Below are 6,044 nucleotides of genomic sequence, written 5' to 3'. Positions count from 1 at the left end.
ATATATATATATTAATTATAATTTTAATTTTAATTTTAATTTTAATAATAATAAGGGTATGTTAGCGAATGTTGTAAGGGTGTAAGTCGAAATTCTGTCCGTGTAACGCTACGCTATTATTTATCATTGTAAGTTATGTTCAACCTTTTTAAATTAATGTCTTGTAGCTAAGTTATTATTATGCTTATTTAAGCCGAAGTAATCGTAATGTTAGGCTAAATATTAAAATTGGGTAATAGGGCTTTGGACCATAATTGGGGTTTGGATAAAAGAACGAAACTTGTGAAAATTAGACTATGAGCTATTAATGGGTTTTATATTAACTTAACGATACCTCGTTAATTTAATATATAGACTTATAATTTGACGTATTTATATATAACCACATACGCTTGACTGGGTACGGTGGGCGGGATATCTATAAATACCAATAATTATTCATTTTACCGGACACGGGATTGGATTAATAGTTAATGGACTAGTTAAAATAGGGGTGGATTACATTCAAGGGTAATTGGTGTAATTGTTAACAAAGTATTAAAACCTTGGTTTACACGCAGTCGATAACCTGGTGTATTTATTAAACAAAGTATTAAGACCTTGTTACAATTCGAATCCCCAATTAGTTGGAATATTTGACTTCGGGAATAAGAATAATTTGACGAAGACTTCCGCACTTTATGATTATGACTGATGGACTATTATGGACAAATCCGTATGGACATATCGAATGATCCAGGATAAAGAACAATTAACCCATGGTAATAAACTAAAATCAACACGTCAAACATCATGATTACGGAAGTTTAAATAAGCATAATTCCTTTATTTCATATTTAATTTCCTTTATTTCATATTTAATTGCACTTTTAATTATCGCACTTTAATTTATTGTCATTTTAATTATCGTACTTTTTAATTATCGTAATTTTATTTTTCACACTTTTATTTATCACAATTTCATTATCGTTATTTACTTTACGCTTTAAATTAAGTCTTTTATATATTTAATATTTTATATTAGGTTTTAACTGCGACTAAAGTTTTAAAATCGACAAACCGGTCATTAAACGGTAAAAACCCCTTTTATAATAATAATAATAATAATAATAATAATAATAATAATAATAATAATACTTATATATATATTTTTTTACAAATATAGTTTTAAAAATATAGCGTTAAACTTGGCGAGTTCCCTGTGGACGAACTGGACTTACTAAAAACTACACTACTGTACGATTAGGTGCACTGCCTATAAGTGTTGTAGCAAGGTTTAGGTATATCCACTCTATAAATAAATAAATAACTTGTGTAAAATTGTATCGTATTTAATAGTATTTCCTTGTAAAAATATAACTATTTTGTATACACCTCTACGCACATCAAGTATTTTTGGTGCCGCTGCCGGGGACACTAAAACGCCAAAAGCGCAACGCTATAATAAAAAAAACAAAAAGATTTTTTATTTAGTTCTTTTTATAAAAAATACGTTATAAATATTAAAAATACAAAAATTTAAAAAGAAAAGAAAAATAAAAATATATATATTTTTAAGAGATTGATAAAAATATATAAAATTATAAATTTTTCTATTTTTATTTTTAGTTTTTAACAATTAAGTTTTTATTTACTTTATATAAATATTCTATATATTTAAAACAGAAAAAAAATAATAAATCGGCCCGAGAACTGTAGCAGCCCAGATCCTGGCCCGAAACCCTAATCCATGCGACCGCATGAATTTAAAACGCACAGACCATGCGATCGCATGACTGGCCCTGGCACGCCAGGTTTGACCTACAACAGCATTAAATATGGGGTAATTATTATTATTATTATTAATTAAAACCCTAATTAGGGTTAGTGTATTTAATTAGTTTTTATTTTAGTTTTAGTATTTAATTTGTATTATTTTGTTTAATTAGTTTTATTAAAATTAAAAAATTAATACTTTTATAAATAAATAATATAAAAATAATATTTTTATAAAAATTGTACTTTTTACAACTTCAAGTTTATTTTTATATTTTGTATCTTTTTATTTGTTTTAGTGTAATATTTGTATTTTTCATTCGTATTTAGTTTTAATATAGTATTTACCATAGTTATTTTTATTTCTAGATTTTTAGGCTTTGCCGTAAAATCCCTTAAGTACTTTTTCTTTAGACTAAGATTTAGGTGCTTTAGAATTTTGCGACCCCGTTTTTATAAATTTTAGTACTTTTTAAGTTTATACTGTTTTGGATATAGAATTTCTTTTCAGCTTTAATACCTTTAGACGCAACTTTTAATTCTTAGTTTTTAGACTTTTTCGACGTGCTACGTTCTTTTTATTATTTTTTGACGTTTTTTGACGCGTTCTTTTTCTTTCTTATTTCACGACGCTCTAGTTTTTAGGACATAGAATTTTCTATTTCTTCTCTAAAATTTCTTTAAATTTCAACGAAAAATTATTTTAAGCGGTTAAATTGATAGACATCCAAAATTTTCTGGTTCGTAGTAATAGTTGGATTTGTTAGTGGCTGAGTTGTGAGCTTCCGATTTAAAGGGTTCTGGCTCCCTGCTGCATCTATTGGCTATTCGAAACGTGGGCAAAATCAGAAAAGTCTATTAATTTGATAACTTATATAATTTTTATCTTTTATAACTAATAGGATATTCAGTGAATGCACCGAGAAAAACGTTCACCACCTTTCATACGTTCACCACCTGTAACCAGATCAAGACATCTAGCCAATATTGTCGCCGTTGATTTTTCTTTAGAAACGTCATCCAGTCGACCAAGTACTCCAATTTAAATTTCCGATAATCCATTTTTTGAATCCGACCTCACAATTGAGAATCCGGAGGATATTCAGGGACAATTCAGAGATCCTGAACCACTAATCTTTCCTCCGGAACCACCAATCATTCAAAAGGAGATTGTCGAGGAACAACCCATTAAATCAGAATCCTCAAGTGATTCAGATTTAACAAATTCAATAATGGAGAATCTGGAACCTCTAAGTATGGAAGACCGAATGAGAGCTAAACGCACTGGCCAAGGTCATGCAATTACTCAACCTGACATTAATGCGCCACATTATGAAATCAAAGGACAAATCCTACACATGGTAACTAATCAATGGCAATTTAGTGGTGCGCCGAAGGAAGATTCAAATGAATATCTTCGTACCTTTAATAGGATCTGTACACTATTTAAAATCCGAGAAGTGGAGGATGAACAGATATATCTCATATTATTTCCCTGGACATTAAAGGGAGAAGCCAAAGATCGGCTGGAATCGTTACCTGAAGGGGCGATTGATACATGAGATGTTTTAGTTGAAAAATTTCTTAAACAATTCTTTCCGGCATCTAAAGCCGTGAGACTTCAAGGAGAAATTGTTACATTCACGCAAAAGCCAAATGAAACTCTATATGAAGCGTGGACAAGATTTGAAAAGTTATTAAGAGGATGTCCACAACATGGTTTAGACACTTGTCAAATAGTACAAATATTGTACCAAGGATGCGACATCACTACACGAAAAGACATCGATATAGCAGCTGGTGGTTCCATTATGAAGAAAACAGGAACTGACGCTTACAAAATTATTGATAACACTGCTTCCCACTCACATGAGTGGCACCAAGAAAAAGATATCATTAGATCATCTAAAGCAGCTAGAGCCGATTCTAGCCATGAGTTTGATTCCATTTCTGCAAAGATAGATGCTGTCGAGAGACGAATGGAAAAGATGACTAAAGATATTCACTCAATACGAATTAGTTGTGAGCAGTGCGGAGGACCACATTTGACAAAAGATTGTCTCAGTATTGAACTAACAATGGAACAAAGAGAGAATGTTTCATACATGAACCAAAGGCCTGGAAATAATTATCAGAAAAATTATCAACCGCCAAGACCAATCTACAATCAAAATCAAAATTATAACCGAAATGTTCCATACAACAACCAACAAGGTCCTAGCAATCAACAAGTATCCAACAATACTTACAATCAGCAAAGACCTAATTTTCAAAATAAATCACCACAAACCGATGATAAAAAGCTAAATTTAGAAGATATGATGTTGAAGCTAGTTGAATCTCAAACGCAGTTTTTCACATCTCAGAAACAAACCAATGAACAAAATGCTCAAGCATTTAGAAATCAACAAGCTTCTATTCAAAATTTGGAACAAAAAGTAAGCAACCTAGCAAGGTTAGTAGGTGAAAGAAAATCGGGAAGTCTACCTAGCGATACAAATGCTAACTCCCGAAATGAAACAGCTAAAGCCATCACCACAAGAAGTGGTATTACACTTAAACCACCTGAAATACCTATAATTTCTGATGACTCTATTCCTACTCCACAAGAACCACAATCTGAGCAAGATAAGGAAACAGAACCGGTAGTTGAAAAGGTTAATGAAGATAACATAATTAAGGCTAAACCTTATGTTAAACCATACCATCCACCACTTCCTTACCCAAGTAAAATGAGAAAAGAGAGACTTGAAGCCGAGCAATCTAAATTCTTGGATATGTTTAAACAAATAAATGTTAATCTTCCTTTCATTGATGTGATTTCAGGAATGCCTAGATATGCTAAATTTTTGAAAGATCTAATCACAAATAGAAAGAAAATGGAAGAACTCTCGGCTGTTACTATGAATGCTAATTGTTCTGCAGTGCTGTTGAATAAGATACCAGAAAAATTATCAGATCCAGGAAGTTTCACAATTCCATGTTTTCTAGGTAGTCTTAGTTCAATAGAAGCATTGGCAGATTTAGGTGCTAGTATAAATTTAATGCCGTATTCACTATACGCAAAACTAGACCTTGGAGAATTGAAACCAACACGAATAAGCATACAACTAGCCGATCGATCAGTAAAATATCCTAGAGGAATAATGGAAAACATGCTAGTTAAAGTTGGTACTTTAGTATTTCCAGTAGATTTTGTTATTCTGGACATGGAAGAAGATTCTCGAGTTCCTCTCATATTAGGAAGACCATTCTTAAACACAGCTAAAGCAATAATAGACGTGTTCGGTAAGAAACTAACCCTAAGTATAGAGGACGAGAGTGTTACCTTTTCAGTTGATAGTGCCATGCAACAACCGCAATCTGCAGATGATACATGTTATTATATTCAAACTATAGATTCACATGCAGAATTGTTAGAAGAATTTCCAGAATTACAAGGAACAGGAGAATGTTCTTTAGGAGAAGGAACTGAACCAATTGATAAAACTAAAATGTTAGCTACACTTATGGCTAATGGATATGAACCAACAACAGAAGAAATTTAAATGATAAAAGAAAAAGACGGATATCGATATAAATTATCGATAGAAGAACCACCGGCATTATAATTAAAGCCACTTCCAAACCATTTGGAATATGCTTATTTACATGGTGAATCTGAATTACCTGTAATAATATCGTCTTCTCTTACTGAAAATGAAAAATCTCAACTCATTTCTGTGCTAAAAGCTCATAAACCAGCTATTGCATGGAAAATTCATGACATTAAAGGAATAAGTCCTTCGTATTTCACACATAAAATCTTTATGGAAGAAGGTCATAAAATGTATGTGCAACGCCAACGAAGACTAAATCCTAATATGCAAGATGTTGTTAAGAAAGAAATTATTAAACTGCTAGATGCAGGTTTAATTTATCCAATTTCTGATAGTCCATGGGTAAGCCCAGTTCAATGCGTACCTAAGAAGGGTGGCATAACTGTCATCACAAATGAGAAAAATGAGCTTATTCCTACTAGGACTGTAACAGGATGGCGTGTTTGTATAGATTATAGAAAATTAAATGACGCCACCAGAAAAGATCACTTTCCCTTACCTTTCATTGATCAAATGTTGAAAAGATTAGCCGGAAATAGTTACTATTGTTTTCTTGACGGTTTTTCCGGATATTTTCAAATTCCAATAGCACCTGAAGATCAAGAGAAAACCACATTCACGTGCCCTTATGGTACTTTTGCTTACAAACGCATGCCATTTGGACTTTGCAACGCCCCTGCAACCTTTCAA

At 31.9% G+C, this 6,044-nt stretch overlaps 1 non-coding gene across 1 annotated transcript; it reads right to left on the bottom strand.

Annotated features, from left to right (window-relative positions):
- Nucleotides 1-3,371: 3,371 nt before the first annotated feature.
- On the bottom strand, nucleotides 3,372-3,478 carry LOC139846214 (small nucleolar RNA R71). The gene has a single exon (XR_011758945.1). It is a non-coding gene; the product is annotated as a small nucleolar RNA R71 (small nucleolar RNA).
- Nucleotides 3,479-6,044: the final 2,566 nt, after the last annotated feature.

The sequence above is a fragment of the Rutidosis leptorrhynchoides genome, chromosome 4, assembly GCF_046630445.1.
Source record: "Rutidosis leptorrhynchoides isolate AG116_Rl617_1_P2 chromosome 4, CSIRO_AGI_Rlap_v1, whole genome shotgun sequence".
NCBI classification, from domain to species: Eukaryota; Viridiplantae; Streptophyta; class Magnoliopsida; order Asterales; family Asteraceae; genus Rutidosis; species Rutidosis leptorrhynchoides.
This window is presented reverse-complemented; position numbering and strand designations above follow the sequence as displayed.